General features: G+C 38.0%; 1 long non-coding RNA gene across 1 annotated transcript; it reads right to left on the minus strand.

Annotated features, from left to right (window-relative positions):
- Positions 1-275: 275 nt before the first annotated feature.
- Positions 276-12,647, minus strand: LOC144246387 (uncharacterized). Its single transcript, XR_013340104.1, has 3 exons — positions 12,584-12,647; positions 2,541-2,609; positions 276-579 (listed from the first exon to the last, which is right to left on the minus strand). It is a non-coding gene; the product is annotated as an uncharacterized LOC144246387 (long non-coding RNA).
- Between the last annotated feature and the right edge of the window lie 1,011 nt (positions 12,648-13,658).

Genomic DNA, 13,658 nt, shown 5'->3' on the forward strand with positions numbered 1-13,658 from the left:
AAATTAACTATTTCCTTCTAAACTGCCTGTATATGCTATACCATATGTGTAGTATTTTGGTATACAGTGTATGGACAGAGAAATTAGAGACACTGACTAAACAAGGTGTCAGAAAGTATCTGTCAAGTTTCAGTCAGCCTTTAAATAAAACCTGTGAAATAGATCTAATGCCTGAGTCCAAAAGCCTGTTTGCTTTTGTATAGAGCAGTAGGGACAATCCTTTGTTGAGTTAAAAATGCTAAGTACACAAACACTTAAGACCAGTGCATACAAGACAAAAGTTTTATTGCAACCTCCCAGATATTAAATTATCTTCTTCCTGACATACTTGGAAAGATCAGTACTGGCTTAGGTGTCTTCTGAGTCATGGTGATGAAGGGTATCTTTCCCTGCCCTGAGTCTTCTTTTCTTCATATCTGTCACATCTTTTTCTCTCAGATTCTGCAACACTCATTTCCTTCTTTCTCACCTCTTCTAGCTTCTGTCCACAGCTAATCAAATCACAGATTCTCAGTCTTTTTCATACAGGTCTAGCTGCCATCTCTGTCCATCCAAGAAAATGTAAATTTATTAACTTTCCTAAGAAAAAAAAAAAAAAGACATAAAGATTTGAAAAGTGTGTAAGTCATTGAGGAGAAAGAAACTTCCAAACAGTGAGAAGGAAAACAGGACCCCTGGACTAATGCCAAGACTGTGGTAAGGGTAGAAAAGGATAAGGGTGGAAGAAAGGTAAAGCTGAAAATTCAGCCATAAAACTGAAACCTAGGAGGAAATCCATAGTAACCTGAGTCTTCCTTATCATTAACCTATGATTATCAAGGGGGTGAAATGTTTCTCTTTGCTTTTTCAATTTATGTTTCTTTTTACTTTTTACACTGTCACAGGAAAACAGTTTTAAGTTCACACCCACTTTTACTTTAAGGCAATGAGTTAGCAGCAAGGCTGTCCAAGACAGGTGTGTGATGTTTTCACTGCAACACACTCCGTTTAAAGGGATAGACATCTTATATATATTAAAATGTGAATATCTTCCCAAAAGGATGATTCTGCCTGGAGTTAGATATATCAGATTAGATAATTCTGAAATCTGCCTACATTAATAGATTTTAGGGGTGTGAGCATCTGACATCTTTCCAACACATTTGTGTCTATCAGGTACCATATGACTGTGTCATTATCAGGGAAAGAAATTGTGACAAGCTCAATCTAATATGCTAGGATGTGTTTAAATCCCATCCATTATGCTGAGTACAGTACATTTGCTGTGGGTGACATGTCAGCTGGACTTATTTTCTCAGTGCATTGTTACAATGCATTTAGGTTGTCACTCAATTTCTGTCCTCTCAAGAACAGCAACAGAAATTCAATGGAGATGTAATTATCACCACCACATTTCCTCTCATCAGGAGCATGATTGATTTTCTTTGTAGTTTTAATATGACCAGGGACATAAGTGATGATTGAGATAGAAAGACAAAGCCCTTTCGTTTTGTGTGCATAAAGGAAATGTATGGCTCCAGATCCACAATTATGGACATAAAAGTAAAACCCTTTCTATCTGCAGACACCTACATGGCTGATAAAAGGCACTTCACCAGGTGCTAAAGGTCATATGTCTCAAAAAAGTTTATCTCTAGCAAACACGCCCTATTTTAGGCACTGCAAATTCTTCTTTCATGTGTTTCCATTCAAAGTTTGTAGCTGATGTCCATAATGTTATCATTATAAAGGTTTCAGTAGTAGACTTAGAGACAATGCAAGGGATGGATGAAAAATATTTGGGTTTGTCATGGATACAGGAAATTTTAAACTTGACCCTAAATGAAAAATTTCTGTTATACAAGCTTCTAAATAATGGGCAATGTTTAATCTAATATTTTATATCTTGCTAGCATACAATAAGAGTAATTTTGAAATTTGGAAATTTCATTCTCAATTTGGAGAATGAAATTTGAAAATACATTCTCAATCACATAATAGTTTATGTCCAGACATCAAGCATGGAACTCATTTCATAGCATTCAAAACTCTTAGCAAAAGGGCAAGCAAGGTAAAACTAATTAATTTGTATTGAAGGTGAAGTGTAGAGAGAAAAACCCATATGAAAATTTTAATTTGAAATCTCCACAGCATTTGGCTCATGTGATGAAACATGCATGCAAGATATTTGAAGCATGTATTATTATTACTATCATTCAAGCAACATTTTAACCTTCTATAGCCTAATTTCATATAAATTAGAAATGTCTGCTCTAGGGGCTCAGATTGATCTAGCGTACATTCATTATCTTTCCTTCAAACTCTCGTTTTAACAACATCCTAAGGAATGTATTCCAGATTTGTTTGGGATGCAGAAAGAATCTATTCCTAATATCATAAGACTGCCTGCCTTGCTGCAGCTGAATGGAAGCTTCACTCAAATTTCAGTAGCATTTTAAAAACAGATTCTGCTTTTGCTTTTTACATCTGAACTCAACCTTTTGTTAAAAGGAACTAATAACTTGCTGAAAGAAACTAAAAGACTGCACATGAATATTTACCTTGTTCAGTCTTTCTTGCTGTGGTCTCACACATGCAAACTTCAGGGCATGTTTGTCATTCATGTCAGGCTGTCAAGAGACACAATTTGAGTGGTTTTTACTTTTGCACTGATTACCACCTGGAGCTGCTTAGAAAGTGAATTCTAAAGCTTTCCAATCAAACAGATTAAGCTGTAGTGTTTAAAAGTAATAGGTTAGACAAGTGCCAGCCACTTGTCACTTCTCTTAAATCCTTATTTAAGTGTATTAGCTGGGTGTCACCACCTTAGTACTATTAAGAAGGCCTTTATTTTTTCACTGGCTTTGTTCCTAGCAGTGTGAGTGGGTTTGCCCCACTGAGGTCCAGGTGGCAATCCCAGCCTTGAGAGAACGAGCTCGTCCATGGCAAAAAGGCCAGGGGAGCAAGGCAGGACATACCTGTGGCACAGCAGCTGCTCGGAGGCAGGGCATCGAACACGGTGCCACGGAGCAGCTCTTGTGCCCAAGCAGCTCCTCTGGAAGCTCCGTGCCAGCGCTCACATTTGCACCTACCTCACGGCGCTTCAGCCCCCACACCTACCCACGGTACTTCAGCACAGCTTCTCCTGCCAAAGGGCTCATTACAGTTGTTTTGTACTACAGTACCGTGCTTAACTTTAATACAGGTTGTATTTCTTTTCTAAATACCGTGATTTCTGTAAACTGTGCAAAAATCCATGATTCTTCCACTGTACTGTCCCTCCCATTACTACTGTGGGTGGATGGCACAGTACAGACACGCACACAGCTCTGCAGCTTGTGATGTACAGCTGGGTCTGCTTCCAGTCCTCAGTCTCACCTTATGCATAAAGATCAAAAACTCTGCAGAGTTAGCAGAGGAAACTAGATTGCTGTCAATAGCTTCCCAATGGTCCCATTTAACTGTTGCATACTTAACTCCCATTTAATAGTTGCACATACACAGCTTAAAAATTTTGTTCTTGATCATTGTGTTTGGACATAGAAATAAATAACTGTGTAATGCAGCAAATTCCTATTTATTTACTAGGAGATTTTGCTTCATCACATAGCAAAAATACTGTGTCATTTTCCAGGAAAGACAGACACATCCTGGCTGGAGGGTATGAAGGGAAGGATATTATTTGCTTTGAACTGGCTACAGCTGCCTGCAACAACAAGCCTCAAACTGCAGTGTGAGTTTCTGTCTCTGCGTGTCATCATGCTTTCTCTGGGCAATCTAGAAAAATATGTCTTGACTGAGCATAAACATCCATCATTTAGCATGATGTTAAGTTTGATAGCAAATAGTATGACACTTGTTAACTAAAACAATATTGTAAACCATACAGACTCATATTCACCACAGGAACTATACCCTTTATTCTTAAAACAGCTTTACCTATGTGTGTGCTGAATAGTAGATTGCAAAACTAAATGGGATTTGCCTGTAACATTCATAGGTGCAAACACAGAATTCCAGCACTCTACTATAGTCAGAAGCACCATGGATTAAATGGGAGAGTAAAGCTGAGTCCTAGGTGTGCCCCACTAACAGGGAAGTTTGCAATGAAACTTTGGATCAATTTAAGCTGTGTATCAGTAAGGCTTTGTCTGCATATCACATCATGCTCAAAATAAACTCTGAAATCTATTTTTGACAGAAATGAACCCAACTATAAAGGGAAAATATAAAATGGTGTAAATGAGGATAAAAGAAAGTGACTGGGTTCCCAGAGTGTAAAATCAAAGCCAAAGTACTTAAAATTTTCTTGTTCTTTACCGTTTATTGGGTTAACAGATTCTGGTAATGAGAATTCCAGAAACATGAACAGGACTACACAGGACTATAAATGTGTAAAATAGAAACAGTAGCCATAGAAGTAGAACTTGGTCCACCTGGGTCAAAAAGCTGTTAGTTTCATACTTTAAAAAAGAGAGGAAAATGTCCTCACTGACCTGCAAAATATGCTAGAAAGTTTTGAGCAAAATGTTAAATTAAAAACTTATTTTAATAAATGTCACCCTTAAAACCTACTTTAAATAAAGGTTACTGCTTGTGGCTCTGGGTGTGCCTAGCAATATATGGAGCATATTAATTTCCCAGCATAGCTTGTGGCTTAATACAGTGAAGACTCTGTTAGTGCTTGTTGTCATGACATTTCCCTCTGCAGCATTAAAATGTTTTCATTTACCCACAGCTATTATTGAAATGACATAATTTCCAGGTTCCATGAACTCACCCTTGCCTAGGATAATATGTTGATGAGGCATTTGTATGAAGAACATTGTTTTATTATTAGCAGTAAAAATACATAGTTCTTCACAATAGACTTTGTTGCCACTTGTGCATGACTCTGCTTTATTTCTCTGTTCTGATCTGATGAGAAGCAGCAGTGGTGCTGTGGTAGCATTTTACTCTCACAGCAGCATCTGCAGTGCTCAGCCATCAGAGAGTGGTGGCAAACCCCAGCGGTGCCATCCGAAACACTCATCCTGTGACTCCTCTCCTTGGCAACTGCCTCTGTGCCCTGAGCCTGATGTCTGCACCCCTTGCTGATTCCAAGGCAAATTTACTTTTATAATAGAAGTGGAATTTCCAGCCAGCCAAAGAGTGAAAGAAGTGGAAGCAGAACACGAAGAAAAATGAGCACACAGTGGTTGGTTCAGCATCTGGGAAGGTGTCTACAATGATTCCATTCTTCTGTTGGCTGCCTCAGATAAACACCCAGAGCCTCCATTGCATCTTTCCCACAGGTGCCTGTGCTCTGCTGTTCTACTCCAATCTCAGATGCTATGGCACACCACACCTTGGTCATTTAAGACTTTGGAAACCTCTGACAGCAAAAGATGAAAAAATCTACAATTTTGAAGTACACTTGTGAAAGACATTCCAGGAAAATCAATTCAAATTTAAAGTACTGAATAACTACTATGAGCCCTTCCCAGGTAACCAAAGGATGTTTGCTAGTTTGCACTTCTGAAAAAAATCCTGAAGTTTAAGTGAATGAAAGCATGAAAGACTACAAGAAGCAAATATAGTTTGCTGAACCATGGTTTGTCATGAACATGTAGAAAACCAAATCATATTTCTGGTCATTCTCATTTCATCAGAAGCTAGGACAACGTTTCCTGTGTTTACTTTTGCTAATTATGTCTGTAGTCTGTCAGATTTCTCTGTTCCCCATATTAAAGATCTAATTAAAAGGCAAAAGATATTCCCAATCTAAAACTCAGTAGCCAATAACAAGGGCATTAAGTTTCAGGTACTGTATGTTAATCAACACTGGAACTTACTTTGGCATGGAAATATTGCAAAAAAATGTGTTTAGGAACTTCAAATAAAGATCAATTTAAAGATCAATAAAGATCTGAAGGCAATTCTGAATAATATTTTTCCTTGAAGTGGAACCCTCACATAAGAAATGTTCTCTTCATAAGAATATTTTTGAGAAAAAAAAATTGGTCAATGCACATGTGTTTGCATGATTGTACACTTATATAGGCTGATCAGCTAAGTGAATTTGAAGGGAGAAACACCTCAATGTGCTTAAGGTTACACAATGTGCTTAAGGATGCATAAATTACAATAATTGCTTTAGAAATAGTGAATAGATGATGTGAGTTTTACTGAGAAACTTACACATGATTTTCCTATAAATTGTTTTGAATGTTGGTGAAATGCTTAAAAACTATTCATGGATTGTTTTGAGCAACAAAATAATTAGATACCTAATATAAATAATGAGATACGTTATATATTTTATTACCAGTATCTCATGGTATCTCATTCAGCTTTCAGATAAATTACTTTCAGTTTGTACAATATGCTATTCTGTTTGTTTAAAGGCAGGATGAACAGGCTACTTGATTTTATTTCAGAGAAATTGCTTAGTCTTCCAAATTTGCACTAGCTTTTCCTATCTCCTCTTTTTAATTGTCAAACTCGAGCATTTCAAGTGTTCTATAAAGATGTACAAATTACCACAATGGAGTTAAAGATGCAGTATATCTATTTCAGGCTGTGGGAAATGCTCAGATAAAAGCTGTCCAGAGACTGGGTTTGCATCAGTCAGGTGGAAGGAAAGGTTTGGCAGAAAAGCAGCCATTTGGCTTGGGCAAATTGTCTCATTCACACTACAGATTTTCTGCCTTGTTAATTACAGCAGACTGCAATGAGAAGTAAACATGGTTTTTCAATATGAACGTGACATTTTCTGATGGTCTTCTCTAGAGAATGGAGACCCAGCAAGCCCTGATCAGATTTCTTTTATCTCTGCCTTTTATCACTGTCTCTTCTAACACAAAGGAAGAAAATTTTCTGCAGAATTGGGAACCTTGGAAATCTTTCTAGTTAGGACTGGCCTTCTGGGCATTCTGCCATGTAATTCTGGAAGCCCATTTGTACTAGAAGGAAGCTGGAAGCAGGGTTTCCAGCCCAGAGATAATCTACCAACCTTTCCCTATTTGTTTCAAAAAATAATTTTGCTAATATTTTGAGAAGAACCAGGTTAAGGCTGCTATTACACAGGAAAATTTGAATCAGAAATAGGAGGCTTTATTTTTGACTCATCTTACAAGACAGTGGGCCGCTTGGCAGGGCGTAGGGAGGATATGTTCCCCTCAGTTCACAGCTAGTTGCATCCACTTGCAGACAGGGATATATAAAATAAGCAGCAAACAGAATTCTCTAGCTTTAGAAATGTCCCTGCTGAGGCTGACCATGTTTAGCTATCTTGATTAAAATGTTGCTACCGTCTCTGAAACAGTGATATTGTCAGAACCTTCGTAGACATTGCCCCATTTGCCACAGGACACAGGTAAACTCATGAGCCTGTGTGATTTCTAAGACCCTTGATGGGACACAGATCTAAAATGAAGAATATAGAGTCAAGTGAAAAGTAATCTCTTTGTAATCTCATTCACTCCATGCTTACCACTAGAGAAGTCATTAAAACAATTACATAGGCCAAACATGAAAAATATGCTGTAGCAGTTATATTTTTTGCTATGGGAGAGTTTACTGGGAGGATATGAATCCTGGCAGAGTCTTCAGAGGAAGAGAAGAAAACTGTCAACCTATTGAGGTGAACATCAAGGGAAATAGTATGCTGCACAGGAAAACCAGTCACAGATTGCACTGTACAATAAACTCTGTGCAGGAATAAAAAACTAACTCTGTCCAACTGGTCCAAATCTTGGCAATAAACTTAGAACCTGAAGGTGAAAAATAATGGCAAAAAATTGGAACAAACGGAAAAGCTGCATTCTGCTGGAACATGTTTTCTGAGATGTTGTAGATGCCCCATCCTTGGAAACATTCAAGATCATGTTTGACAGGACCCTACCATTGCAGGGGATTGGACTAGAAAACCTTTGACTGTCCTTCCAACCCAACTCTTCTACAATTTTCTTCTCCTTTTCCTCATCTTCAGTGAATGATGGTCAAAGTGTTTTTTTCCACAACATACATAGACACTTGTTCCTCTAGTGATGAAACACCATTTGGTTTGAAGATCTGTGCAATGAATTACAAGAAAACTTAAATTTTATCTGGTAGTACAGCTTTGAGGAGAGACTGCATTTCAAAGAAACCTCTTCCATAGGTAAATGAAATGCCAGTCAAATGCAGCTAGGTACTTTAAACTGAGTTGGTATGACATACTTAATTTTTGATTTAAAAAATTATCCCGATTGATGTGAAATCAGTTTCTTCTAAAATGTATCAAATGTATCAAAAAACCTGAATGGTCATAGAATATAAAAAGACTACATTACTCTTAGAAACACTGAATAGTATTGTTATTAAATGCTGTAAATATCTCGAGGTTTAAACACCAGGAAAACAGCTATTGAGCTAGCAAACTCAAACCAGAATTGAAACTTGAACAAATAAATATTAAGTGTCCCAATAAATGAAAGCTGAAGATGAGAGGAAAGTGTGAGATGTTGCTTTCAATAATTGCAGTATGAAATACACCTCCTCTAAAGATGCAATGGCATGCATGACAAAAAGTTTGTTGCTTATCCTAGAATAATAGAACAACACAGGCTGGAAGAAATCTCAAAAGAGCAACTGGTTTCCAACATTTTCTGGAAAAGGGAGTGTAAATTAGATTATCTGAGACCTTGTCCAATAGCATTTTTGAAAATCTCCAGTCGTTGGACTTTACCAAGTCCCTAGGAACATTGTGACAGGGAATGACTATCCTCACTACAAAAAAATTTTCTTTCTTAAATCAAGATGAAATGGTACTAAAGAACCTTATGATGTCAAAGAACTTAACAAATCAAGATGTAGTGCATCACAGACAAAGCTGGCTCACTCTTTCTCTCTTTCCTAATGAAAAAAATAATTGGATGTGTAAAATCATGTTCCCAGGAAAACTGGGTTTTTTTGGAAGCCATATTTCTTGCTGGAAAAAGCCATTCTAGTATGCCATTGCATGCACACTATACATCTATGTCTTTGAGATAGCCTCCAAAGGGGCAGCACAACACTGAACTCCCTGTCTCTAATCCTTATCTGTAAAATGCAGCCAGTGAATCTTTCCCTCTACTCCCCTAACCTTTTCACAGGTTGTCAAGGTGGATTAAGATATATTTTAGGCATCTATTTCCTGGCGTGTTCAATCTGAGTTAAATGTCACAATACACCTGAAACCCTGGCTTGTGTTCTTACAGCTGTGGCTTAGTGGATATTTTTATAGTGACTAATACAATGAAACTAACTTTGCTGAGGTTTCTATTTTATAGTGAATAAATATTTGGGCTTCCCAGAAATATACTTCTTTCCTAATTAAATTGAGAACTATTTATAAATTAGAAGAGTGTTTCCAAATACATGAAATGAAGAAAAAATGAACAGGAGAGAGGAGAAAAAAGATGGTGTTCACCAGCTGACATTGCAAATTTCAGAGACTTCCTAGTGATAACAGTGCTGAACAAAATCCCAGTATGATCACACAATGCTTTTGACTTGATTGTCAATTCTAACAGCTGTTTTCTGAACATTGTAGCTTTGCATTCACCAGTTGCAGCTTCATTGCTTCAAATACTCTCTCACAGAACTGATGCAAAAACTCCTGGCAAAGTCTAGTAAGCTGTTAGTGGTTTTGCTTAGCAAGTCACCCTGCTTAGAATCTTTTCCCCTTTTGAGGTAGTTGTACTTATGTATGTCTGATGTTTTTCTTAGAACAAGCTGCTCAGATAATATCACTGCTCCTAAAAAATGTTAAGGACATACTTATATCCAAGTTGAAATTCCCTTCATTAAAATGAGTGATTAGCTCATTTTTGAGAAAACTGCATAATTGACTGCCTGTGTGTAAAGCCCTCACTTTTCTCTCTTAGGAAAAACTCACATTCCTCTTAGTGCCCAAAACATAGATCTCAACTGCACTAAAGGTAACTCTAAAACTTCAGAAAAATATTGGCTGCCTTTGACTTCTTGCTGGCAGATTTCCATCTCCATAATGAAGTTCACTAGTCAAGGACTTGTAAGCACTTAGTTTTGAATTGTATATAGACAGCTGACTCTACTCCTATTAAAAAGGAAAAAAAAGCAACCCTACAGGGTAGGATAATTCAATTATACATTTAACCTTATGTGAAGAAAACTTCTGAGATTTTCTCTCCAGACTAGTGAAAAAATGCTGCAAATTTGATTTTGAATTTCCTGACATCAGAATAAGTCAAAGCACTTTTGTTGTCCTGAAGAGAATAGGATTTGAAGTGATTTGACAAGTTATGCCAAATCAGCACATAGGATACATGTCCCACGTGTAGAGATAACACACAACTGATATAAATCGAGCTCTGGAGAATACAGCAGTAATTCCTAGATGCCACACAGGCCAGTCTAGGATGCTTCTCACCAAGAGGTGGCCCTGCTACCCTGGAGGCAGCCCTTACATGCTGCTCTGCAGGCAGTCTGAAGTCCAACTCTCCTTTTATGGCTGCAAAATTCAGAGGGCCCAGACACAGCCTGTGCAATGGGGAAACAGCCAACATACTGGAACAAATTCAGTGTGCCCTAAAAGATTGTATTTAGTAAAACTCTGCCACAGCTTGTGACCAATAGCAGTCACATAATGAGGCCCCATCCTTCATGGAAAGGCTGTGAACAGTCCCCTCCAGAAGGCAGCTCAGTGTAGAAGCAGGTGCTCATCTTTCCCTGTGCAGTGCATTTCAATTGCAGTTCAGTAATAAAAACTTCAGAAGGAAGGAAGTTTCTTTCAGGATGTTCATCTCTACTTTTCTTAAATTTTCCTACTGACTTTTTAAACACAACCCTTAATGATGTCAGAAGTGATGCACTGTGCTCTGTCACCCTGGAAAGAGGAGCTTCTTAAAATCAGACAGCTATTCAGCTATTAGCTGATCAGCTATTAACTCTAGGTTAATAGCACCCATTGATGTATGGGCTGTACAAATATTTCCTAAACCTTTTGACTGTTTGACGTTCAGGTGAATTTAGCTAATTTAATAGTGAGCAATTGAGTTTCACAGATGACATTTTTTCAGCCCTTGCTTGGCTGCTTGCTCACCTGCAAGACATGGAGGGGAACATTTGTGGATCCTGGGTATTATTTGCACAGTTCCCAGTAGAACAAAACCTTTCTCTGTGACTGTGAGTAATAAACACTGACAAAAATTAAAGAGTGAGTCTCAAGCTGTGTTGCTGAGTAACTACATTTATAGCTACATAAAAAACAGAGTGCAGCCATACATTGCCTCCCTGCCAGGAGGTGAAGAATCACACAAAACCCCTCTGTTAAACCCTTTTAAAGCCAATTGATTTTCAGACTTCAGCATTTCAAAAAGCACAACATCTCTTGGGAATACCTACCATGATTCCTGACACAACTTGACTTCACTGAGTAGGAATATTGACAACTTAGAACAAAGGAAAAAATGAGAAACATGAGAGGATATTTAAATTAGGAAGGGCCCAGTGGGGCATGTAATTGGAAGAAAGCCTTTTGTGATTGTCCAGTGCTCCAGTGACAGGAAAGGGCACTGCTTTAATCATTTACAGGAATAAGACAAGACAACTTCATAATTGTCACAACTACACTGGGTTAAAAGCTGAAAAGAAATTTTTACAAAAACACAGGAGTCAACTCAGAAATTTAAATGGCAATTGAGGAAACAGATTTCTTAGTATATTTCTTTGGAAATAATTTATGGGAAAAATTAGGACATTTACAATGTTGGTTTTTTATAGAGCAAGACTCATGCATGCAGTCACAGTTCAGGCTAGGACCTGTGAACACAGAAAACTGTAATTCGTAGCATGTATTTACAAACAGTGCCAAAATACATCAGTAATTTCAGTCAGGAGAACATGAGCCACTACTGAAGATCTAGAACATGATTAGTAGCCTGTCTAACTCTGTGCATTTATAGGCAGAACACCTCTGAAGGTACCACTTTCTCAGCCTAAGGGCCTCTGCACTGAGGTCTCATAGAGAGAACTGGTTAAATATTTAGCAAGACTTTTTCTTTTTCAACAGTACAAACACAGAGACATTTTAAAATGCAACAGTGGAAAATGTTAGGATTCCACACAGCAGATTTTTCCAGCCAGTTATGAAAGTACCAGTCAGCAGAGCCAAACTTCTTAAAATATACATATTTGCTCATAAATGGTATACTTCTAAATTTCTGCTAAAATAGACCCCAGTAGAATTCTACTCAGATTTATGATTCCTGTTACAAAGATATGAGATAAGAAAGAAGTGCTTCTGGCTCTGATTGGATTTTGCCTAGATTACTGTGAGTATAAGAATCAGAAATTACATATGTTAAATTCAGGTTCCCACACTGCAGAGAAATGGTGTTGCTCCACAGGCCATTCAATTTTTCCACTGGCCTGCCTAGTCTGTGAACTGCCACGTTTTTTCCCTTAGTTAAGAGCTTTAAAACCTGGCACATGGCTGAAGCAGACTCTTTAATCTACTCCTTTTATATGTTATATAGTGAATTAATAAGTAACTGTACAGCAAGAGATTCATGACTTCCCATGGGAATGAAATTAGGCAGGCAATAGTAATCTTACTCACAGATCTCTTCTGTGACCAGGAATGGCTCCTTCCATCTCCACTCTCAGAACTCAAATTCCATATGTCAGCAAAGCCTTAGCACATTTCCAGGTTTGTTGTTCATCCTCATCACAACAGGCAAGGGAAAGCAATTTCATGAGAATGCCTAGATAGGAAGTAGTCACAAAATTCTAAATCCCTTGCAAAATCTTCCTACATCTATGGTGTTCTGATATGGAATAATGACATATTTAGTCTGGTCTAAGTACTAAGTATCCTGCCTCTGACTTCCTTCCAAAGCAAGACAAGGAATGGTACCAGTTCTAAACAAAGCAGATCCATTCAGAGCACACATCCAGTTCTGATGAGCTATGAATACTCCTCTACCCTGTCTGCAATGGTCATTTATGATGGGCTGTAGATATTTCCTTGTAACTATGTGTGTTTTAAAATCAGGACCTCCTCTGTATCAGTACGGCAACTACACAGGTAAAATGACAAATATTTTATCATCAACAAAGCTGTTTTTCAGAGGAGGAACCTGGCTACAGTTAAGAGATCTCTCCTACATTTTGCACAAGACTACATGCCAGTTGCCATATGGTTTTTCCACATACCTCTTGGAGGTGTAGGGTCATACTGATGACATTCTCTGAATCTACTGGCAGAGACAGGTGGCAGAAGAGGCAAAGGCACTGTAAGCTGTCCCCCATAGACCAGGAAATACACAATAAGTCATGTTTTGCATAGTTGTGGAGGTCTGGTCAAGTACTTGCTTATAGTTCTCTGAATATGAGTGGGGAAAGAATGTGTAAATAGGAATTTATTCTTTGTAATTACCAACTCCTTTCACAGACAAATGAGCAAAAATAAAAGCCAGTAGTTTACAATAAAAGTTTCAGGAGAAATACAGCCCCAAATTTCTTTCATTCAGAAAGTGTGCTTAATACTTGGGTGGCTCAGGGTAAGAGGAGACAAGCTCTGAAATGTGTATATCAGACAGCCAAACCCCACAAGCATCTCAGAAAACTCAGAAACCTTTGCTCCCTTCCTGTCCCCCTGTATTCTCCTGGGACCCTGGAAAGGGGTGAGTTTA

Source organism: Lonchura striata, chromosome 6 (assembly GCF_046129695.1).
Source record: "Lonchura striata isolate bLonStr1 chromosome 6, bLonStr1.mat, whole genome shotgun sequence".
Lineage (NCBI taxonomy): Eukaryota > Metazoa > Chordata > Aves > Passeriformes > Estrildidae > Lonchura > Lonchura striata.